The sequence below is a fragment of the Phalacrocorax aristotelis genome, chromosome 5, assembly GCF_949628215.1.
Source record: "Phalacrocorax aristotelis chromosome 5, bGulAri2.1, whole genome shotgun sequence".
Taxonomy (NCBI): Eukaryota; Metazoa; Chordata; class Aves; order Suliformes; family Phalacrocoracidae; genus Phalacrocorax; species Phalacrocorax aristotelis.
Genome location: NC_134280.1, coordinates 71,579,378 through 71,603,740, shown reverse-complemented (window position 1 = coordinate 71,603,740; position 24,363 = coordinate 71,579,378). Strand labels below are relative to the sequence as shown.

At 59.2% G+C, this 24,363-nt stretch overlaps 1 long non-coding RNA gene across 1 annotated transcript in view; it reads right to left on the bottom strand.

Annotated features, from left to right (window-relative positions):
* LOC142057008 (uncharacterized) overlaps window positions 1–24,363 on the bottom strand; it is a 100,116-nt gene that overhangs the window by 15,351 nt on the left and 60,402 nt on the right. Inside the window, exons 13-19 of the long non-coding RNA XR_012660517.1 lie at window positions 20,587–20,696; window positions 15,839–16,030; window positions 15,469–15,578; window positions 10,664–10,855; window positions 10,294–10,403; window positions 5,121–5,682; window positions 79–640 (exon numbers count right to left, since the gene is read on the bottom strand). This is a non-coding gene — a long non-coding RNA (uncharacterized LOC142057008). The remainder of the gene's footprint in view (window positions 1–78; window positions 641–5,120; window positions 5,683–10,293; window positions 10,404–10,663; window positions 10,856–15,468; window positions 15,579–15,838; window positions 16,031–20,586; window positions 20,697–24,363) is intronic.

The following is a 24,363-nucleotide window of genomic DNA, read 5'->3' as shown; positions in this document are numbered from 1 at the left end:
GAGGGGGCCAGGGGAGAGACAGGGAGGGCCCCAGGATGCACAAGAGAGGCAACGGGGCCCCAGTGGCCCAGGACTCACCGCGACTCTCGCTCTCAGCGCTGCTGGCACAATTTAGCCGTTCAGATGCTTCTTTCCCCTCCTCTCCTCCCTGCCTCTTCTGCAGCTCCAGACTCTAGGCCGACCTCCAGCTAAAGAGGATACATGGGTGTCTTACCGCTCTTACGAGATGAGGCTTCCTAGGCACGTAGCCTAGCTCGCTCGTGCCCTACACGCCCGTACCCAACTCCGGGTTACGCGTACAGACCCTGCGGTGCACGTTGGTGGCCTGTCCCGCTGCGGACTATGAAGGGGGATCCTTCCTCCCTCACCTGCAGGGACAGGCTCTCTCTTGCCTGCAGCAGGAAGGCAGCTGGCAGCCAGAGCGCGCCTTCAGTTTCTTCTGCTTTACCTTTCGTTGGCGTCTCCAGCTTCAGCCGAGGCAGCTCCTGTCCACAGCCGGGAAGGGCTCTGTGTGTCCCTTTTTGCCCCGGCGCTGCGAGGATGGCAAAGCCGGGCAGAGAGAAGCCACGCAAGCCTGAGACGGCCGCAGTCAACGGCATCCCCGGGGGAAGGACAGACAACCACGTCCTCAGCACGGTCTCTGGGAGAGGGAAAGAAGAAACAGCGACCGTCGTTACCGTCGATCGACCCTGACCAAAGCCTCTCCTTGCGCAGGGGCTTCTGGACACAGCGCCCCTTCCCCGCGCTACTGCTAAGGGCCCCTGCGCCGAGGGGGAATCCAGTGCGCTTGAGGGCCGGCTCGCTGCCTTCACGACAGGGCCTGGGGGCGGCCAAGGGCTACGCAGCACGCTTCAGGGGAGGGGCCGGGGCTGGGGGCAGGCGCACGGGGCAAGGGGGGGCCAGGGGAGGCTGAGCGGGAGCTCCGGCGAGCCGGGGAGGCGGCCATCATCTGCGCCCTGGCCAGGGGGAAAAGGTCCTCCTCCTTTCCCTCTTCCCTTCTGTCAGCTCCCGGGGAACTCACCGCTTCTCGGGGAGCGGCCGCACCTGGAAGCCCCCAGAAATCAACACGAATCCAACCCCAAAAATACACCGCGCGGCACGGCCGCCCGGCACCCGAGCACCGGAAGACCGCGCCTCCAGACACGCCCCGGCGAACCACGTGACAGGGCCGGCAGCCACTGCGCCAGGACTACGCCTCCCGGCACGCTCTGCGGCACAACACGGCCGCCCGCCAGCCACTGCGCCCCACAAGGACTACACCTCCCGGCACGCTCTGCGGCACAACACGGCCGCCCGCCAGCCACTGCGCCCCACAAGGACTACACCTCCCGGCACGCCGCCAGCCCGCCCTCCCCGCTCTCGGACCCTGCGGGGCACCGTCCCTCCCGCCGATGCACCCGGAAGCCCCACCGAGCCCTCAGCACAGCCTCGCTCTCCCCACCGCCCGCTCCGACCCGGCGCTGCCCCGCCGCAGCCCTCCTCGGGGCTTTACCCGGGACGCAGCGCTCCACCACCCAAGCCCCCGCTCACCTCCTCCCTCGCTACAGTCGCAGCCCGCTGACGCTCGGCCACAGCTCCGCTCCGCTCCGCTCCGCCCTCGGCTCACACTGGCCCCCCGGAGCCGGGCACCACCCCTTTTCCAGGGAGGAGCCGGCACCGTCAGCCCCACTGCCCGCACCTGGGGCCCCTCCATCCAGACCCCGCCCACAGCTGAGGCGCAGCAGCAACGGGGGGCCCCCTCCCCTCACCCCCACAGTGCACCACCTCCTCCCCTGGGCTCCATCACAGCCCCTTGCCCCACGCAAAGGCAGCGCAAACGCAGCCCTGAGGGCAAAGGAGAGGGCAGGTGTTTGTGCAGGCGCGCACGTAACAAGTCCCAGGAGCCATTCGTGGCTCAGGGTCCCCAACGCTCCCCCCCTGCCCCAAGGCCACCTCGGCCGCCGTTGCCGCAGCCGCACGGAGCTGGTGTTGGCTGGGATAGTGCTCATTTTCTCCACAGTAGCTAGGAAGGGATACGTTTTGGATTTATGCTCAAAACACCGTTAATAATGTAGAGATGTTTTGGTTCTTGCTGAGCACTGCTTCCACAGTCAGCGCCTCTTCTGGTTCTCTCAGTGCCCCACCAGCAAGTAGGCTGGGAGAGGACACAGCTGGGAAAGCTTTCCCAGCTAACTGACCAAAGGGATATTCCATACCATTTGACATCATGCTCAGCACACGCAGCTGGGGGAAGAAGGGGGAGTCCTTGGGGGGCGCGGGGGGGGGGGGCTACGGCATTTCTCTCCCTAAGTAACCGTTACACATGACAGAGCCCTGCTTTCCCAGAGGTGGCTCAACACCTGCCCGCCGAAAAGGAGGAGTGAATTAATTCCTTGCTTTGCTTCCACGCACAGCTTTTGCTTTACCTATTAAACAGTCTTGATCTCAACCCATGATTTTTCTCACTCTTACCCTTCCAGCTCTCTCCCCCAGCCCACTGAGGGTGGAGCGAGCAAAGCAGCTCCCTGGTGCAGAGTTGCCAGCTGGGGCTAAGCCACGGCACGCGCTTGTCCTGGTTTGGCAGGGAACGGACCGTCCGTCGCCTGGCTGCTGGGCAGAGGGGGAGGCCACCAAAGGTGAGGAGCAGGGCACAGGACAGTAGGAAGAGAGAAGAGAAGAGCGGCATCCGGCTGGACGGGGGCGGGGGGGCGTGTGTGCGTGTAGCGAGAAGGCACGAGGCAGGGAACAGGACGGCCAGAGAAGGACAGGGAGCCTGACGGAGCTGGAGATAAAAGCAGCAGAGAGAGGGGAAGAGAGGCAGCAGAAAGAGGGAAGAGCAGGACACAGACCAACGAAGGAGGAAGAGGAGCAGGCTGGAGACGCACAAAGAACCTGGGGCAGGCAGCACGACAGCGAGGGAGGAAAGAAGAATAGGGGCAGGAAGCTGGACCGAGCGCGATGGAGAAAGACAAGATAAGCGACAAGAACAGGGCAGAAAGGGAAGAATGAAGCCACGGGGACAGGGAGCCGAGACAGCCAACGACGGAGGGAAGGGGCCGGGGAGGGAACACCACAAAACAAACCACGGGGCTACGTGGTACAGAGCATGAGAAGGCAGAGAATTAAGAATTAGGGACAGGGAGCCAGAAAAACAACAACAAAACAACACCCAAAACAAAGGGAGATGGGGAGCAAAAGGAATCGCAATGCGTACAGAAAGAAGAGAGAAACAATTCTAAAAGAGGGTCACGGGGAAGCCAGAGACAGCAAGATGGAGAAAGGACAAAAGCTACAGGCTACAGGGCAGAGAGGGAAGAATTAATGAATAGACACAGAGAGCTGGGCAGAAAGAGATGGAGAAAGGCTGAAGATCACACGGCCGACAGGGAAGAGAGAAGAGAGGGAGGAATTTTAAAAACAGGGGCAAGAAGCCAGAGAGAGGGAGAGGGAGGCAACACTAAAATGGGGACAAGCCACAGGGCGGCGAGGAGGGAACCGATGAATAAGAACAGGAGACCAAAGAGAACACAACGTAGAATGGAAAAAAGGAACAGCGGCCCAACAGGGAAGGAGGAATTAAAGATCAGGCACCGGGAGGCAGACAGAGACAAATGAAGAAACAAGTGGGGGGGGGGGGAAAGAAAAAAAAAAACAAAACCACAACAACAGCAATGGGCTACAAAGACAGACAGAGAGGGAAGAAATAAAACATAGCAGCAAGGAGCTGGACAGAGAGAGATGAGGACAAACAAATAGCACGGGTCTACGTGACAGAGAACGTGGAATTAGAACACAGAGAGAGGGAGCCGGACAGAGAGAGAGGCCGAGAGAAAAATCTAGACGGGCTACAGCGGGCAGAGGCAGGAATTAAAACCTAGGGACAGGGAGCTGGACAGAGAGAGACGGAGATCACAGGGAACAGCGGCGGGTGCAGGAAGAACAGGAATTCATGAATAGGGAAAGGGAGCTGGACAGAGAAGAACTCAGAAAGGCAAGAACAGTAGCAGGGTACAGAGCAGAGCAGACGAATTAAAAAGCGCGGCGGGAGCGTTGAGGCAGACAGAGAGAGATTAAGAAAAAAGTCACGGGCTACGTGGCAAAGCAGGAGGAATTCAGAAACGGGGATGGCAACCAAGGGAGAGTGAGCTGGTGAAGGATAACGGGCATTCAAAGTGAGGGACGGGGAGCTGGGAAAAGCAAGGCAGAGAAAAACAGAATCACAGAGAGAATCAAACAAAGCCAAAAAAGAAGAAACTGAACAACAGGAACAGGTGTAACCAAAGCGATGACATCAACCAACCAGAGACGGTGTTCCATTACGGGAACATGGAGCGTACGAATCAGTGTATCTGTCGATCTGCATTTTAGTCACTAGGCGATCGTTAACGTCAACAGAACAACAGACAACGTGCTTCTGTCAGAAAAGGATGACAAAACGCGCTTTCGTGGAGCGGACTGAGAAAACTAGCCAAGACTGCCAAGATTAAGAGCCAAGAAGGCAAAAGGCAATTCTGGCAGGGGGAGATCGCGACCACCGACTCACGGACCACCACCGAGCCTGCGCAGTAATTTACATACGGAACGAGCAAGTTTGTACCGATCAGTAGACAGGACCATAATGAATGTGTACGAATACCTACAATTTTGATCTACAAATTGAACGGGAAAGGTGTGTGAGGTACGCACGCCACGAGGAGCGATCCCCCGTGCGTCTGGCGCCGTGAATAAACAACGCCTGCTCTTTAATACTAAATTGGCGTTGAGGAGTTGTTTCCGATTTTACCGCCTTTTTCGGTAACGCAGGGAGTCAGACCAAGAGGGCCAGAGAAAGACACAATACCGACAGGCTACAGGACAGAGCAGGAGGAATAAAAAATAAAAACGGAGCCAGAGCCAGGCAGAGAGAGGCGGAGAAAGAAAAAGTAGCCACAGGCTACAGGACAGAGAGAGGGAGGACTGAAAAGACGGGGAGGCAGGGAGCCACTCAGAGCGAGATGGAGAAAGAAGGTGCGGGGAGCGCAAAAAAAAAAATAAAAAAAAATTTTGCAGCAGGTAAGGAAAGAGAGGGGGCCAGGGGAGAGACAGGGAGGGCCCCAGGATGCACAAGAGAGGCAACGGGGCCCCAGTGGCCCAGGACTCACCGCGACTCTCGCTCTCAGCGCTGCTGGCACAATTTAGCCGTTCAGATGCTTCTTTCCCCTCCTCTCCTCCCTGCCTCTTCTGCAGCTCCAGACTCTAGGCCGACCTCCAGCTAAAGAGGATACATGGGTGTCTTACCGCTCTTACGAGATGAGGCTTCCTAGGCACGTAGCCTAGCTCGCTCGTGCCCTACACGCCCGTACCCAACTCCGGGTTACGCGTACAGACCCTGCGGTGCACGTTGGTGGCCTGTCCCGCTGCGGACTATGAAGGGGGATCCTTCCTCCCTCACCTGCAGGGACAGGCTCTCTCTTGCCTGCAGCAGGAAGGCAGCTGGCAGCCAGAGCGCGCCTTCAGTTTCTTCTGCTTTACCTTTCGTTGGCGTCTCCAGCTTCAGCCGAGGCAGCTCCTGTCCACAGCCGGGAAGGGCTCTGTGTGTCCCTTTTTGCCCCGGCGCTGCGAGGATGGCAAAGCCGGGCAGAGAGAAGCCACGCAAGCCTGAGACGGCCGCAGTCAACGGCATCCCCGGGGGAAGGACAGACAACCACGTCCTCAGCACGGTCTCTGGGAGAGGGAAAGAAGAAACAGCGACCGTCGTTACCGTCGATCGACCCTGACCAAAGCCTCTCCTTGCGCAGGGGCTTCTGGACACAGCGCCCCTTCCCCGCGCTACTGCTAAGGGCCCCTGCGCCGAGGGGGAATCCAGTGCGCTTGAGGGCCGGCTCGCTGCCTTCACGACAGGGCCTGGGGGCGGCCAAGGGCTACGCAGCACGCTTCAGGGGAGGGGCCGGGGCTGGGGGCAGGCGCACGGGGCAAGGGGGGGCCAGGGGAGGCTGAGCGGGAGCTCCGGCGAGCCGGGGAGGCGGCCATCATCTGCGCCCTGGGCAGGGGGAAAAGGTCCTCCTCCTTTCCCTCTTCCCTTCTGTCAGCTCCCGGGGAACTCACCGCTTCTCGGGGAGCGGCCGCACCTGGAAGCCCCCAGAAATCAACACGAATCCAACCCCAAAAATACACCGCGCGTCCCGTACGCGGCACGGCCGCCCGGCACCCGAGCACCGGAAGACCGCGCCTCCAGACACGCCCCGGCGAACCACGTGACAGGGCCGGCAGCCACTGCGCCAGGACTACGCCTCCCGGCATGCTCTGCGCCACAACACGGCCGCCCGCCAGCCACTGCGCCCCGCAAGGACTACACCTCCCGGCACGCTCTGCGGCACAACGCGGCCGCCCGCCAGCCACTGCGCCCCACAAGGACTACACCTCCCGGCACGCTCTGCGGCACAACGCGGCCGCCCGCCAGCCAATGCGCCCCACAAGGACTACACCTCCCGGCACGCTCTGCGGCACAACGCGGCCGCACGGCCAGCCGCCAGGCACACCACCACAGCTCCCGGCACGCCGCCAGCCCGCCCTCCCCGCTCTCGGACCCTGCGGGGCACCGTCCCTCCCGCCGATGCACCCGGAAGCCCCACCGAGCCCTCAGCACAGCCTCGCTCTCCCCACCGCCCGCTCCGACCCGGCGCTGCCCCGCCGCAGCCCTCCTCGGGGCTTTACCCGGGACGCAGCGGTCCACCACCCAAGCCCCCGCTCACCTCCTCCCTCGCTACAGTCGCAGCCCGCTGACGCTCGGCCACAGCTCCGCTCCGCTCCGCCCTCGGCTCACACTGGCCCCCCGGAGCCGGGCACCACCCCTTTTCCAGGGAGGAGCCGGCACCGTCAGCCCCACTGCCAGCACCTGGGGCCCCTCCATCCAGACCCCGCCCACAGCTGAGGCGCAGCAGCAACGGGGGGCCCCCTCCCCTCACCCCCACAGTGCACCACCTCCTCCCCTGGGCTCCATCACAGCCCCTTGCCCCACGCAAAGGCAGCGCAAACGCAGCCCTGAGGGCAAAGGAGAGGGCAGGTGTTTGTGCAGGCACGCACGTTACAAGTCCCAGGAGCCATTCGTGGCTCAGGGTCCCCAACGCTCCCCCCCTGCCCCAAGGCCACCTCGGCCGCCGTTGCCGCAGCCGCACGGAGCTGGTGTTGGCTGGGATAGTGCTCATTTTCTCCACAGTAGCTAGGAAGGGATACGTTTTGGATTTATGCTCAAAACACCGTTAATAATGTAGAGATGTTTTGGTTCTTGCTGAGCACTGCTTCCACAGTCAGCGCCTCTTCTGGTTCTCTCAGTGCCTCACCAGCAAGTAGGCTGGGAGAGGACACAGCTGGGAAAGCTTTCCCAGCTAACTGACCAAAGGGATATTCCATACCATTTGACATCATGCTCAGCACACGCAGCTGGGGGAAGAAGGGGGAGTCCTTGGGGGGCGCGGGTGGGGGGGGCTACGGCATTTCTCTCCCTAAGTAACCGTTACACATGACAGAGCCCTGCTTTCCCAGAGGTGGCTCAACACCTGCCCGCCGAAAAGGAGGAGTGAATTAATTCCTTGCTTTGCTTCCACGCACAGCTTTTGCTTTACCTATTAAACAGTCTTGATCTCAACCCATGATTTTTCTCACTCTTACCCTTCCAGCTCTCTCCCCCAGCCCACTGAGGGTGGAGCGAGCAAGCAGCTCCCTGGTGCAGAGTTGCCAGCTGGGGCTAAGCCACGGCACGCGCTTGTCCTGGTTTGGCAGGGAACGGACCGTCCGTCGCCTGGCTCCTGGGCAGAGGGGGAGGCCACCAAAGGTGAGGAGCAGGGCACAGGACAGTAGGAAGAGAGAAGAGAAGAGCGGCATCCGGCTGGACGGGGGCGGGGGGGCGTGTGTGCGTGTAGCGAGAAGGCACGAGGCAGGGAACAGGACGGCCAGAGAAGGACAGGGAGCCTGACGGAGCTGGAGATAAAAGCAGCAGAGAGAGGGGAAGAGAGGCAGCAGAAAGAGGGAAGAGCAGGACACAGACCAACAAAGGAGGAAGAGGAGCAGGCTGGAGACGCACAAAGAACCTGGGGCAGGCAGCACGACAGCGAGGGAGGAAAGAAGAATAGGGGCAGGAAGCTGGACCGAGCGCGATGGAGAAAGACAAGATAAGCGACAAGAACAGGGCAGAAAGGGAAGAATGAAGCCACGGGGACAGGGAGCCGAGACAGCCAACGACGGAGGGAAGGGGCCGGGGAGGGAACACCACAAAACAAACCACGGGGCTACGTGGTACAGAGCATGAGAAGGCAGAGAATTAAGAATTAGGGACAGGGAGCCAGAAAAACAACAACAAAACAACACCCAAAACAAAGGGAGATGGGGAGCAAAAGGAATCGCAATGCGTACAGAAAGAAGAGAGAAACAATTCTAAGAGAGGGTCACGGGGAAGCCAGAGACAGCAAGATGGAGAAAGGACAAAAGCTACAGGCTACAGGGCAGAGAGGGAAGAATTAATGAATAGACACAGAGAGCTGGGCAGAAAGAGATGGAGAAAGGCTGAAGATCACACGGCCGACAGGGAAGAGAGAAGAGAGGGAGGAATTTTAAAAACAGGGGCAAGAAGCCAGAGAGAGGGAGAGGGAGGCAACACTAAAATGGGGACAAGCCACAGGGCGGCGAGGAGGGAACCGATGAATAAGAACAGGAGACCAAAGAGAACACAACGTAGAATGGAAAAAAGGAACAGCGGCCCAACAGGGAAGGAGGAATTAAAGATCAGGCACCGGGAGGCAGACAGAGACAAATGAAGAAACAAGTGGGGGGGGGGGGAAAGAAAAAAAAAAACAAAACCACAACAACAGCAATGGGCTACAAAGACAGACAGAGAGGGAAGAAATAAAACATAGCAGCAAGGAGCTGGACAGAGAGAGATGAGGACAAACAAATAGCACGGGTCTACGTGACAGAGAACGTGGAATTAGAACACAGAGAGAGGGAGCCGGACAGAGAGAGAGGCCGAGAGAAAAATCTAGACGGGCTACAGCGGGCAGAGGCAGGAATTAAAACCTAGGGACAGGGAGCTGGACAGAGAGAGACGGAGATCACAGGGAACAGCGGCGGGTGCAGGAAGAACAGGAATTCATGAATAGGGAAAGGGAGCTGGACAGAGAAGAACTCAGAAAGGCAAGAACAGTAGCAGGGTACAGAGCAGAGCAGACGAATTAAAAAGCGCGGCGGGAGCGTTGAGGCAGACAGAGAGAGATTAAGAAAAAAGTCACGGGCTACGTGGCAAAGCAGGAGGAATTCAGAAACGGGGATGGCAACCAAGGGAGAGTGAGCTGGTGAAGGATAACGGGCATTCAAAGTGAGGGACGGGGAGCTGGGAAAAGCAAGGCAGAGAAAAACAGAATCACAGAGAGAATCAAACAAAGCCAAAAAAGAAGAAACTGAACAACAGGAACAGGTGTAACCAAAGCGATGACATCAACCAACCAGAGACGGTGTTCCATTACGGGAACATGGAGCGTACGAATCAGTGTATCTGTCGATCTGCATTTTAGTCACTAGGCGATCGTTAACGTCAACAGAACAACAGACAACGTGCTTCTGTCAGAAAAGGATGACAAAACGCGCTTTCGTGGAGCGGACTGAGAAAACTAGCCAAGACTGCCAAGATTAAGAGCCAAGAAGGCAAAAGGCAATTCTGGCAGGGGGAGATCGCGACCACCGACTCACGGACCACCACCGAGCCTGCGCAGTAATTTACATACGGAACGAGCAAGTTTGTACCGATCAGTAGACAGGACCATAATGAATGTGTACGAATACCTACAATTTTGATCTACAAATTGAACGGGAAAGGTGTGTGAGGTACGCACGCCACGAGGAGCGATCCCCCGTGCGTCTGGCGCCGTGAATAAACAACGCCTGCTCTTTAATACTAAATTGGCGTTGAGGAGTTGTTTCCGATTTTACCGCCTTTTTCGGTAACGCAGGGAGTCAGACCAAGAGGGCCAGAGAAAGACACAATACCGACAGGCTACAGGACAGAGCAGGAGGAATAAAAAATAAAAACGGAGCCAGAGCCAGGCAGAGAGAGGCGGAGAAAGAAAAAGTAGCCACAGGCTACAGGACAGAGAGAGGGAGGACTGAAAAGACGGGGAGGCAGGGAGCCACTCAGAGCGAGATGGAGAAAGAAGGTGCGGGGAGCGCAAAAAAAAAAATAAAAAAAAATTTTGCAGCAGGTAAGGAAAGAGAGGGGGCCAGGGGAGAGACAGGGAGGGCCCAGGATGCACAAGAGAGGCAACGGGGCCCCAGTGGCCCAGGACTCACCGCGACTCTCGCTCTCAGCGCTGCTGGCACAATTTAGCCGTTCAGATGCTTCTTTCCCCTCCTCTCCTCCCTGCCTCTTCTGCAGCTCCAGACTCTAGGCCGACCTCCACCTAAAGAGGATACATGGGTGTCTTACCGCTCTTACGAGATGAGGCTTCCTAGGCACGTAGCCTAGCTCGCTCGTGCCCTACACGCCCGTACCCAACTCCGGGTTACGCGTACAGACCCTGCGGTGCACGTTGGTGGCCTGTCCCGCTGCGGACTATGAAGGGGGATCCTTCCTCCCTCACCTGCAGGGACAGGCTCTCTCTTGCCTGCAGCAGGAAGGCAGCTGGCAGCCAGAGCGCGCCTTCAGTTTCTTCTGCTTTACCTTTCGTTGGCGTCTCCAGCTTCAGCCGAGGCAGCTCCTGTCCACAGCCGGGAAGGGCTCTGTGTGTCCCTTTTTGCCCCGGCGCTGCGAGGATGGCAAAGCCGGGCAGAGAGAAGCCACGCAAGCCTGAGACGGCCGCAGTCAACGGCATCCCCGGGGGAAGGACAGACAACCACGTCCTCAGCACGGTCTCTGGGAGAGGGAAAGAAGAAACAGCGACCGTCGTTACCGTCGATCGACCCTGACCAAAGCCTCTCCTTGCGCAGGGGCTTCTGGACACAGCGCCCCTTCCCCGCGCTACTGCTAAGGGCCCCTGCGCCGAGGGGGAATCCAGTGCGCTTGAGGGCCGGCTCGCTGCCTTCACGACAGGGCCTGGGGGCGGCCAAGGGCTACGCAGCACGCTTCAGGGGAGGGGCCGGGGCTGGGGGCAGGCGCACGGGGCAAGGGGGGGCCAGGGGAGGCTGAGCGGGAGCTCCGGCGAGCCGGGGAGGCGGCCATCATCTGCGCCCTGGGCAGGGGGAAAAGGTCCTCCTCCTTTCCCTCTTCCCTTCTGTCAGCTCCCGGGGAACTCACCGCTTCTCGGGGAGCGGCCGCACCTGGAAGCCCCCAGAAATCAACACGAATCCAACCCCAAAAATACACCGCGCGTCCCGTACGCGGCACGGCCGCCCGGCACCCGAGCACCGGAAGACCGCGCCTCCAGACACGCCCCGGCGAACCACGTGACAGGGCCGGCAGCCACTGCGCCAGGACTACGCCTCCCGGCATGCTCTGCGCCACAACACGGCCGCCCGCCAGCCACTGCGCCCCGCAAGGACTACACCTCCCGGCACGCTCTGCGGCACAACGCGGCCGCCCGCCAGCCACTGCGCCCCACAAGGACTACACCTCCCGGCACGCTCTGCGGCACAACGCGGCCGCCCGCCAGCCAATGCGCCCCACAAGGACTACACCTCCCGGCACGCTCTGCGGCACAACGCGGCCGCACGGCCAGCCGCCAGGCACACCACCACAGCTCCCGGCACGCCGCCAGCCCGCCCTCCCCGCTCTCGGACCCTGCGGGGCACCGTCCCTCCCGCCGATGCACCCGGAAGCCCCACCGAGCCCTCAGCACAGCCTCGCTCTCCCCACCGCCCGCTCCGACCCGGCGCTGCCCCGCCGCAGCCCTCCTCGGGGCTTTACCCGGGACGCAGCGGTCCACCACCCAAGCCCCCGCTCACCTCCTCCCTCGCTACAGTCGCAGCCCGCTGACGCTCGGCCACAGCTCCGCTCCGCTCCGCCCTCGGCTCACACTGGCCCCCCGGAGCCGGGCACCACCCCTTTTCCAGGGAGGAGCCGGCACCGTCAGCCCCACTGCCAGCACCTGGGGCCCCTCCATCCAGACCCCGCCCACAGCTGAGGCGCAGCAGCAACGGGGGGCCCCCTCCCCTCACCCCCACAGTGCACCACCTCCTCCCCTGGGCTCCATCACAGCCCCTTGCCCCACGCAAAGGCAGCGCAAACGCAGCCCTGAGGGCAAAGGAGAGGGCAGGTGTTTGTGCAGGCACGCACGTTACAAGTCCCAGGAGCCATTCGTGGCTCAGGGTCCCCAACGCTCCCCCCCTGCCCCAAGGCCACCTCGGCCGCCGTTGCCGCAGCCGCACGGAGCTGGTGTTGGCTGGGATAGTGCTCATTTTCTCCACAGTAGCTAGGAAGGGATACGTTTTGGATTTATGCTCAAAACACCGTTAATAATGTAGAGATGTTTTGGTTCTTGCTGAGCACTGCTTCCACAGTCAGCGCCTCTTCTGGTTCTCTCAGTGCCTCACCAGCAAGTAGGCTGGGAGAGGACACAGCTGGGAAAGCTTTCCCAGCTAACTGACCAAAGGGATATTCCATACCATTTGACATCATGCTCAGCACACGCAGCTGGGGGAAGAAGGGGGAGTCCTTGGGGGGCGCGGGTGGGGGGGGCTACGGCATTTCTCTCCCTAAGTAACCGTTACACATGACAGAGCCCTGCTTTCCCAGAGGTGGCTCAACACCTGCCCGCCGAAAAGGAGGAGTGAATTAATTCCTTGCTTTGCTTCCACGCACAGCTTTTGCTTTACCTATTAAACAGTCTTGATCTCAACCCATGATTTTTCTCACTCTTACCCTTCCAGCTCTCTCCCCCAGCCCACTGAGGGTGGAGCGAGCAAGCAGCTCCCTGGTGCAGAGTTGCCAGCTGGGGCTAAGCCACGGCACGCGCTTGTCCTGGTTTGGCAGGGAACGGACCGTCCGTCGCCTGGCTCCTGGGCAGAGGGGGAGGCCACCAAAGGTGAGGAGCAGGGCACAGGACAGTAGGAAGAGAGAAGAGAAGAGCGGCATCCGGCTGGACGGGGGCGGGGGGGCGTGTGTGCGTGTAGCGAGAAGGCACGAGGCAGGGAACAGGACGGCCAGAGAAGGACAGGGAGCCTGACGGAGCTGGAGATAAAAGCAGCAGAGAGAGGGGAAGAGAGGCAGCAGAAAGAGGGAAGAGCAGGACACAGACCAACAAAGGAGGAAGAGGAGCAGGCTGGAGACGCACAAAGAACCTGGGGCAGGCAGCACGACAGCGAGGGAGGAAAGAAGAATAGGGGCAGGAAGCTGGACCGAGCGCGATGGAGAAAGACAAGATAAGCGACAAGAACAGGGCAGAAAGGGAAGAATGAAGCCACGGGGACAGGGAGCCGAGACAGCCAACGACGGAGGGAAGGGGCCGGGGAGGGAACACCACAAAACAAACCACGGGGCTACGTGGTACAGAGCATGAGAAGGCAGAGAATTAAGAATTAGGGACAGGGAGCCAGAAAAACAACAACAAAACAACACCCAAAACAAAGGGAGATGGGGAGCAAAAGGAATCGCAATGCGTACAGAAAGAAGAGAGAAACAATTCTAAGAGAGGGTCACGGGGAAGCCAGAGACAGCAAGATGGAGAAAGGACAAAAGCTACAGGCTACAGGGCAGAGAGGGAAGAATTAATGAATAGACACAGAGAGCTGGGCAGAAAGAGATGGAGAAAGGCTGAAGATCACACGGCCGACAGGGAAGAGAGAAGAGAGGGAGGAATTTTAAAAACAGGGGCAAGAAGCCAGAGAGAGGGAGAGGGAGGCAACACTAAAATGGGGACAAGCCACAGGGCGGCGAGGAGGGAACCGATGAATAAGAACAGGAGACCAAAGAGAACACAACGTAGAATGGAAAAAAGGAACAGCGGCCCAACAGGGAAGGAGGAATTAAAGATCAGGCACCGGGAGGCAGACAGAGACAAATGAAGAAACAAGTGGGGGGGGGGGAAAAGAAAAAAAAAAAACAAAACCACAACAACAGCAATGGGCTACAAAGACAGACAGAGAGGGAAGAAATAAAACATAGCAGCAAGGAGCTGGACAGAGAGAGATGAGGACAAACAAATAGCACGGGTCTACGTGACAGAGAACATGGAATTAGAACACAGAGAGAGGGAGCCGGACAGAGAGAGAGGCCGAGAGAAAAATCTAGACGGGCTACAGCGGGCAGAGGCAGGAATTAAAACCTAGGGACAGGGAGCTGGACAGAGAGAGACGGAGATCACAGGGAACAGCGGCGGGTGCAGGAAGAACAGGAATTCATGAATAGGGAAAGGGAGCTGGACAGAGAAGAACTCAGAAAGGCAAGAACAGTAGCAGGGTACAGAGCAGAGCAGACGAATTAAAAAGCGCGGCGGGAGCGTTGAGGCAGACAGAGAGAGATTAAGAAAAAAGTCACGGGCTACGTGGCAAAGCAGGAGGAATTCAGAAACGGGGATGGCAACCAAGGGAGAGTGAGCTGGTGAAGGATAACGGGCATTCAAAGTGAGGGACGGGGAGCTGGGAAAAGCAAGGCAGAGAAAAACAGAATCACAGAGAGAATCAAACAAAGCCAAAAAAGAAGAAACTGAACAACAGGAACAGGTGTAACCAAAGCGATGACATCAACCAACCAGAGACGGTGTTCCATTACGGGAACATGGAGCGTACGAATCAGTGTATCTGTCGATCTGCATTTTAGTCACTAGGCGATCGTTAACGTCAACAGAACAACAGACAACGTGCTTCTGTCAGAAAAGGATGACAAAACGCGCTTTCGTGGAGCGGACTGAGAAAACTAGCCAAGACTGCCAAGATTAAGAGCCAAGAAGGCAAAAGGCAATTCTGGCAGGGGGAGATCGCGACCACCGACTCACGGACCACCACCGAGCCTGCGCAGTAATTTACATACGGAACGAGCAAGTTTGTACCGATCAGTAGACAGGACCATAATGAATGTGTACGAATACCTACAATTTTGATCTACAAATTGAACGGGAAAGGTGTGTGAGGTACGCACGCCACGAGGAGCGATCCCCCGTGCGTCTGGCGCCGTGAATAAACAACGCCTGCTCTTTAATACTAAATTGGCGTTGAGGAGTTGTTTCCGATTTTACCGCCTTTTTCGGTAACGCAGGGAGTCAGACCAAGAGGGCCAGAGAAAGACACAATACCGACAGGCTACAGGACAGAGCAGGAGGAATAAAAAATAAAAACGGAGCCAGAGCCAGGCAGAGAGAGGCGGAGAAAGAAAAAGTAGCCACAGGCTACAGGACAGAGAGAGGGAGGACTGAAAAGACGGGGAGGCAGGGAGCCACTCAGAGCGAGATGGAGAAAGAAGGTGCGGGGAGCGCAAAAAAAAAAATAAAAAAAAATTTTGCAGCAGGTAAGGAAAGAGAGGGGGCCAGGGGAGAGACAGGGAGGGCCCCAGGATGCACAAGAGAGGCAACGGGGCCCCAGTGGCCCAGGACTCACCGCGACTCTCGCTCTCAGCGCTGCTGGCACAATTTAGCCGTTCAGATGCTTCTTTCCCCTCCTCTCCTCCCTGCCTCTTCTGCAGCTCCAGACTCTAGGCCGACCTCCACCTAAAGAGGATACATGGGTGTCTTACCGCTCTTACGAGATGAGGCTTCCTAGGCACGTAGCCTAGCTCGCTCGTGCCCTACACGCCCGTACCCAACTCCGGGTTACGCGTACAGACCCTGCGGTGCACGTTGGTGGCCTGTCCCGCTGCGGACTATGAAGGGGGATCCTTCCTCCCTCACCTGCAGGGACAGGCTCTCTCTTGCCTGCAGCAGGAAGGCAGCTGGCAGCCAGAGCGCGCCTTCAGTTTCTTCTGCTTTACCTTTCGTTGGCGTCTCCAGCTTCAGCCGAGGCAGCTCCTGTCCACAGCCGGGAAGGGCTCTGTGTGTCCCTTTTTGCCCCGGCGCTGCGAGGATGGCAAAGCCGGGCAGAGAGAAGCCACGCAAGCCTGAGACGGCCGCAGTCAACGGCATCCCCGGGGGAAGGACAGACAACCACGTCCTCAGCACGGTCTCTGGGAGAGGGAAAGAAGAAACAGCGACCGTCGTTACCGTCGATCGACCCTGACCAAAGCCTCTCCTTGCGCAGGGGCTTCTGGACACAGCGCCCCTTCCCCGCGCTACTGCTAAGGGCCCCTGCGCCGAGGGGGAATCCAGTGCGCTTGAGGGCCGGCTCGCTGCCTTCACGACAGGGCCTGGGGGCGGCCAAGGGCTACGCAGCACGCTTCAGGGGAGGGGCCGGGGCTGGGGGCAGGCGCACGGGGCAAGGGGGGGCCAGGGGAGGCTGAGCGGGAGCTCCGGCGAGCCGGGGAGGCGGCCATCATCTGCGCCCTGGCCAGGGGGAAAAGGTCCTCCTCCTTTCCCTCTTCCCTTCTGTCAGCTCCCGGGGAACTCACCGCTTCTCGGGGAGCGGCCGCACCTGGAAGCCCCCAGAAATCAACACGAATCCAACCCCAAAAATACACCGCGCGTCCCGTACGCGGCACGGCCGCCCGGCACCCGAGCACCGGAAGACCGCGCCTCCAGACACGCCCCGGCGAACCACGTGACAGGGCCGGCAGCCACTGCGCCAGGACTACGCCTCCCGGCATGCTCTGCGCCACAACACGGCCGCCCGCCAGCCACTGCGCCCCGCAAGGACTACACCTCCCGGCACGCTCTGCGGCACAACGCGGCCGCCCGCCAGCCACTGCGCCCCACAAGGACTACACCTCCCGGCATGCTCTGCGCCACAACGCGGCCGCACGGCCAGCCGGCAGGCACACCACCACAGCTCCCGGCACGCCGCCAGCCCGCCCTCCCCGCTCTCGGACCCTGCGGGGCACCGTCCCTCCCGCCGATGCACCCGGAAGCCCCACCGAGCCCTCAGCACAGCCTCGCTCTCCCCACCGCCCGCTCCGACCCGGCGCTGCCCCGCCGCAGCCCTCCTCGGGGCTTTACCCGGGACGCAGCGCTCCACCACCCAAGCCCCCGCTCACCTCCTCCCTCGCTACAGTCGCAGCCCGCTGACGCTCGGCCACAGCTCCGCTCCGCTCCGCCCTCGGCTCACACTGGCCCCCCGGAGCCGGGCACCACCCCTTTTCCAGGGAGGAGCCGGCACCGTCAGCCCCACTGCCCGCACCTGGGGCCCCTCCATCCAGACCCCGCCCACAGCTGAGGCGCAGCAGCAACGGGGGGCCCCCTCCCCTCACCCCCACAGTGCACCACCTCCTCCCCTGGGCTCCATCACAGCCCCTTGCCCCACGCAAAGGCAGCGCAAACGCAGCCCTGAGGGCAAAGGAGAGGGCAGGTGTTTGTGCAGGCGCGCACGTAACAAGTCCCAGGAGCCATTCGTGGCTCAGGGTCCCCAACGCTCCCCCCCTGCCCCAAGGCCACCTCGGCCGCCGTTGCCGCAGCCGCACGGAGCTGGTGTTGGCTGGGATAGTGCTCATTTTCTCCACAGTAGCTAGGAAGGGATACGTTTTGGATTTATGCTCAAAACACCGTTAATAATGTAGAGATGTTTTGGTTCTTGCTGAGCACTGCTTCCACAGTCAGGGCCTCTTCTGGTTCTCTCAGTGCCCCACCAGCAAGTAGGCTGGGAGAGGACACAGCTGGGAAAGCTTTCCCAGCTAACTGACCAAAGGGATATTCCATACCATTTGACATCATGCTCAGCGCACGCAGCTGGGGGAAGAAGGGGGAGTCCTTGGGGGGCGCGGGGGGGGGGGGCTACGGCATTTCTCTCCCTACGTAACCGTTACACATGACAGAGCCCTGCTTTCCCAGAGGTGGCTCAACACCTGCCCGCCGAAAAGGAGGAGTGAATTAATTCCTTGCTTTGCTTCCACGCACAGCTTTTGCTTTACCTATTAAACAGTCTTGATCTCAACCCATGATTTTTCTCACTCTTACCCTTCCAGCTCTCTCCCCCAGCCCACTGAGGGTGGAGCGAGCAAAGCAGCTCCCTGGTGCAGAGTTGCCAGCTGGGGCTAAGCCACAGCACGCGCTTGTCCTGGTTTGGCAGGGAACGGACCGTCCGTCGCCTGGCTCCTGGAGCGACGGGCTGCTGGGCAGAGGGGGAGGCCACCAAAGGTGAGGAGCAGGGCACAGGACAGTAGGAAGAGAGAAGAGAAGAGCGGCATCCGGCTGGACGGGGGCGGGGGGGCGTGTGTGCGTGTAGCGAGAAGGCACGAGGCAGGGAACAGGACGGCCAGAGAAGGACAGGGAGCCTGACGGAGATAAAAGCAGCAGAGAGAGGGGAAGAGAGGCAGCAGAAAGAGGGAAGAGCAGGACACAGACCAACGAAGGAGGAAGAGGAGCAGGCTGGAGACGCACAAAGAACCTGGGGCAGGCAGCACGACAGCGAGGGAGGAAAGAAGAATAGGGGCAGGAAGCTGGACCGAGCGCGATGGAGAAAGACAAGATAAGCGACAAGAACAGGGCAGAAAGGGAAGAATGAAGCCACGGGGACAGGGAGCCGAGACAGCCAACGACGGAGGGAAGGGGCCGGGGAGGGAACACCACAAAACAAACCACGGGGCTACGTGGTACAGAGCATGAGAAGGCAGAGAATTAAGAATTAGGGACAGGGAGCCAGAAAAACAACAACAAAACAACACCCAAAACAAAGGGAGATGGGGAGCAAAAGGAATCGCAATGCGTACAGAAAGAAGAGAGAAACAATTCTAAAAGAGGGTCACGGGGAAGCCAGAGACAGCAAGATGGAGAAAGGACAAAAGCTACAGGCTACAGGGCAGAGAGGGAAGAATTAATGAATAGACACAGAGAGCTGGGCAGAAAGAGATGGAGAAAGGCTGAAGATCACACGGCCGACAGGGAAGAGAGAAGAGAGGGAGGAATTTTAAAAACAGGGGCAAGAAGCCAGAGAGAGGGAGAGGGAGGCAACACTAAAATGGGGACAAGCCACAGGGCGGCGAGGAGGGAACCGATGAATAAGAACAGGAGACCAAAGAGAACACAACGTAGAATGGAAAAAAGGAACAGCGGCCCAACAGGGAAGGAGGAATTAAAGATCAGGCACCGGGAGGCAGACAGAGACAAATGAAGAAACAAGTGGGGGGGGGGGGAAGAAAAAAAAAAACAAAACCACAACAACAGCAATGGGCTACAAAGACAGACAGAGAGGGAAGAAATAAAACATAGCAGCAAGGAGCTGGACAGAGAGAGATGAGGACAAACAAATAGCACGGGTCTACGTGACAGAGAACGTGGAATTAGAACACAGAGAGAGGGAGCCGGACAGAGAGAGAGGCCGAGAGAAAAATCTAGACGGGCTACAGCGGGCAGAGGCAGGAATTAAAACCTAGGGACAGGGAGCTGGACAGAGAGAGACGGAGATCACAGGGAACAGCGGCGGGTGCAGGAAGAACAGGAATTCATGAATAGGGAAAGGGAGCTGGACAGAGAAGAACTCAGAAAGGCAAGAACAGTAGCAGGGTACAGAGCAGAGCAGACGAATTAAAAAGCGCGGCGGGAGCGTTGAGGCAGACAGAGAGAGATTAAGAAAAAAGTCACGGGCTACGTGGCAAAGCAGGAGGAATTCAGAAACGGGGATGGCAACCAAGGGAGAGTGAGCTGGTGAAGGATAACGGGCATTCAAAGTGAGGGACGGGGAGCTGGGAAAAGCAAGGCAGAGAAAAACAGAATCACAGAGAGAATCAAACAAAGCCAAAAAAGAAGAAACTGAACAACAGGAACAGGTGTAACCAAAGCGATGACATCAACCAACCAGAGACGGTGTTCCATTACGGGAACATGGAGCGTACGAATCAGTGTATCTGTCGATCTGCATTTTAGTCACTAGGCGATCGTTAACGTCAACAGAACAACAGACAACGTGCTTCTGTCAGAAAAGGATGACAAAACGCGCTTTCGTGGAGCGGACTGAGAAAACTAGCCAAGACTGCCAAGATTAAGAGCCAAGAAGGCAAAAGGCAATTCTGGCAGGGGGAGATCGCGACCACCGACTCACGGACCACCACCGAGCCTGCGCAGTAATTTACATACGGAACGAGCAAGTTTGTACCGATCAGTAGACAGGACCATAATGAATGTGTACGAATACCTACAATTTTGATCTACAAATTGAACGGGAAAGGTGTGTGAGGTACGCACGCCACGAGGAGCGATCCCCCGTGCGTCTGGCGCCGTGAATAAACAACGCCTGCTCTTTAATACTAAATTGGCGTTGAGGAGTTGTTTCCGATTTTACCGCCTTTTTCGGTAACGCAGGGAGTCAGACCAAGAGGGCCAGAGAAAGACACAATACCGACAGGCTACAGGACAGAGCAGGAGGAATAAAAAATAAAAACGGAGCCAGAGCCAGGCAGAGAGAGGCGGAGAAAGAAAAAGTAGCCACAGGCTACAGGACAGAGAGAGGGAGGACTGAAAAGACGGGGAGGCAGGGAGCCACTCAGAGCGAGATGGAGAAAGAAGGTGCGGGGAGCGCAAAAAAAAAAATAAAAAAAAATTTTGCAGCAGGTAAGGAAAGAGAGGGGGCCAGGGGAGAGACAGGGAGGGCCCAGGATGCACAAGAGAGGCAACGGGGCCCCAGTGGCCCAGGACTCACCGCGACTCTCGCTCTCAGCGCTGCTGGCACAATTTAGCCGTTCAGATGCTTCTTTCCCCTCCTCTCCTCCCTGCCTCTTCTGCAGCTCCAGACTCTAGGCCGACCTCCACCTAAAGAGGATACATGGGTGTCTTACCGCTCTTACGAGATGAGGCTTCCTAGGCACGTAGCCTAGCTCGCTCGTGCCCTACACGCCCGTACCCAACTCCGGGTTACGCGTACAGACCCTGCGGTGCACGTTGGTGGCCTGTCCCGCTGCGGACTATGAAGGGGGATCCTTCCTCCCTCACCTGCAGGGACAGGCTCTCTCTTGCCTGCAGCAGGAAGGCAGCTGGCAGCCAGAGCGCGCCTTCAGTTTCTTCTGCTTTACCTTTCGTTGGCGTCTCCAGCTTCAGCCGAGGCAGCTCCTGTCCACAGCCGGGAAGGGCTCTGTGTGTCCTTTTTGCCCCGGCGCTGCGAGGATGGCAAAGCCGGGCAGAGAGAAGCCACGCAAGCCTGAGACGGCCGCAGTCAACGGCATCCCCGGGGGAAGGACAGACAACCACGTCCCTCAGCACGGTCTCTGGGAGAGGGAAAGAAGAAACAGCGACCGTCGTTACCGTCGATCGACCCTGACCAAAGCCTCTCCTTGCGCAGGGGCTTCCGGACACAGCGCCCCTTCCCCCGCGCTACTGCTAAGGGCCCCCTGCGCCGAGGGGGAATCCAGTGCGCTTGAGGGCCGGCTCGCTGCCTTCACGACAGGGCCTGGGGGCGGCCAAGGGCTACGCAGCACGCTTCAGGGGAGGGGCCGGGGCTGGGGGCAGGCGCACGGGGCAAGGGGGGGCCAGGGGAGGCTGAGCGGGAGCTCCGGCGAGCCGGGGAGGCGGCCATCATCTGCGCCCTGGGCAGGGGGAAAAGGTCCCTCCTCCTTTCCCTCTTCCCTTCTGTCAGCTCCCGGGGAACTCACCGCTTCTCGGGGAGCGGCCGCACCTGGAAGCCCCCAGAAATCAACACGAATCCAACCCCAAAAATACACCGCGCGTCCCGTACGCGGCACGGCCGCCCGGCACCCGAGCACCGGAAAGACCGCGCCTCCAGACACGCCCCGGCGAACCACGTGACAGGGCCGGCAGCCACTGCGCCAGGACTACGCCTCCCGGCATGCTCTGCGCCACAACACGAGGCCGCCCGCCAGCCACTGCGCCCCACAAGGACTACACCTCCCGGCACGCTCTGCGGCACAACGCGGCCGCCCGCCAGCCACTGCGCCCCACAAGGACTACACCTCCCGGCACGCTCTGCGGCACAACGCGGCCGCCCGCCAGCCAATGCGCCCCACAAGGACTACACCTCCCGGCACGCTCTGCGGCACAACGCGGCCGCACGGCCCAGCCGGCAGGCACACCACCACAGCTCCCGGCACGCCGCCAGCCCGCCCTCCCCGCTCTCGGACCCTGCGGGGCACCGTCCCTCCCGCCGATGCACCCGGAAGCCCCACCGAGCCCTCAGCACAGCCTCGCTCTCCCCACCGCCCGCTCCGACCCGGCGCTGCCCCGCCGCAGCCCTCCTCGGGGCTTTACCCGGGACGCAGCGGTCCACCACCAAGCCCCCGCTCACCTCCTCCCTCGCTACAGTCGCCAGCCCGCTGACGCTCGGCCACAGCTCCGCTCCGCTCCGCCCTCGGCTCACACTGGCCCCCCGGAGCCGGGCACCACCCCTTTTCCAGGGAGGAGCCGGCACCGTCAGCCCCACTGCCAGCACCTGGGGCCCTCCATCCAGACCCCGCCCCACAGCTGAGGCGCAGCAGCAACGGGGGGCCCCCTCCCTCTCACCCCCACAGTGCACCACCTCCTCCCTGGGCTCCATCACAGCCCCTTGCCCCACGCAAAGGCAGCGCAAACGCAGCCCTGAGGGCAAAGGAGAGGGCAGGTGTTTGTGCAGGCACGCACGTAACAAGTCCCAGGAGCCATTCGTGGCTCAGGGTCCCCAACGCTCCCCCCCTGCCCCAAGGCCACCTCGGCCGCCGTTGCCGCAGCCGCACGGAGCTGGTGTTGGCTGGGATAGTGCTCATTTTCTCCACAGTAGCTAGGAAGGGATACGTTTTGGATTTATGCTCAAAACACCGTTAATAATGTAGAGATGTTTTGGTTCTTGCTGAGCACTGCTTCCACAGTCAGCGCCTCTTCTGGTTCTCTCAGTGCCTCACCAGCAAGTAGGCTGGGAGAGGACACAGCTGGGAAAGCTTTCCCAGCTAACTGACCAAAGGGATATTCCATACCATTTGACATCATGCTCAGCACACGCAGCTGGGGGAAGAAGGGGGAGTCCTTGGGGGCGCGGGGGGGGCTACGGCATTTCTCTCCCTAAGTAACCGTTACACATGACAGAGCCCTGCTTTCCCAGAGGTGGCTCAACACCTGCCCGCCGAAAAGGAGGAGTGAATTAATTCCTTGCTTTGCTTCCACGCACAAGCTTTTGCTTTACCTATTAAACAGTCTTGATCTCAACCCATGATTTTTCTCACTCTTACCCTTCCAGCTCTCTCCCCCAGCCCACTGAGGGTGGAGCGAGCAAGCAGCTCCCTGGTGCAGAGTTGCCAGCTGGGGCTAAGCCACGGCACGCGCTTGTCCTGGTTTGGCAGGGAACGGACCGCCCATCGCCTGGCTCCTGGGCAGAGGGGGAGGCCACCAAAGGTGAGGAGCAGGGCACAGGACAGTAGGAAAGAGAGAAGAGAAGAGCGGCATCCGGCTGGACGGGGGCGGGGGGGCGTGTGTGCGTGTAGCGAGAAGGCACGAGGCAGGGAACAGGACGGCCAGAGAAGGACAGGGAGCCTGACGGAGCTGGAGATAAAAGCAGCAGAGAGAGGGGAAGAGAGGCAGCAGAAAGAGGGAAGAGCAGGACACAGACCAACAAAGGAGGAAGAGGAGCAGGCTGGAGACGCACAAAGAACCTGGGCAGGCAGCACGACAGCGAGGGAGAAAGAAGAATAGGGGCAGGAAGCTGGACCGAGCACGATGGAGAAAGACAAGATAAGCGACAAGAACAGGGCAGAAAGGGAAGAATGAAGCCACGGGGACAGGGAGCCGAGACAGCCAACGACGGAGGGAAGGGGCCGGGGAGGGAACACCACAAAACAAACCACGGGGCTACGTGGTACAGAGCATGAGAAGGCAGAGAATTAAGAATTAGGGACAGGGAGCCAGAAAAAACAACAACAAAACAACACCCAAAACAAAGGGAGATGGGGAGCAAAAGGAATCGCAATGCGTACAGAAAGAAGAGAGAAACAATTCTAAAAGAGGGTCACGGGGAAGCCAGAGACAGCAAGATGGAGAAAGGACAAAAGCTACAGGCTACAGGCAGAGAGGGAAGAATTAATGAATAGACACAGAGAGCTGGGCAGAAAGAGATGGAGAAAGGCTGAAGATCACACGGCCGACAGGGAAGAGAGAAGAGAGGAGGAATTTTAAAAACAGGGGCAAGAAGCCAGAGAGAGGGAGAGGGAGGCAACACTAAAATGGGGACAAGCCACAGGGCGGCGAGGAGGGAACCGATGAATAAGAACAGGAGACCAAAGAGAACACAACGTAGAATGGAAAAAAGGAACAGCGGCCAACAGGGAAGGAGGAATTAAAGATCAGGCACCGGGAGGCAGACAGAGACAAATGAAGAAACAAGTGGGGGGGGGGGGGGAAACAAAACCACAACAACAGCAATGGGCTACAAAGACAGACAGAGAGGGAAGAAATAAAACATAGCAGCAAGAGCTGACAGAGAGAGATGAGGACAAACAAATAG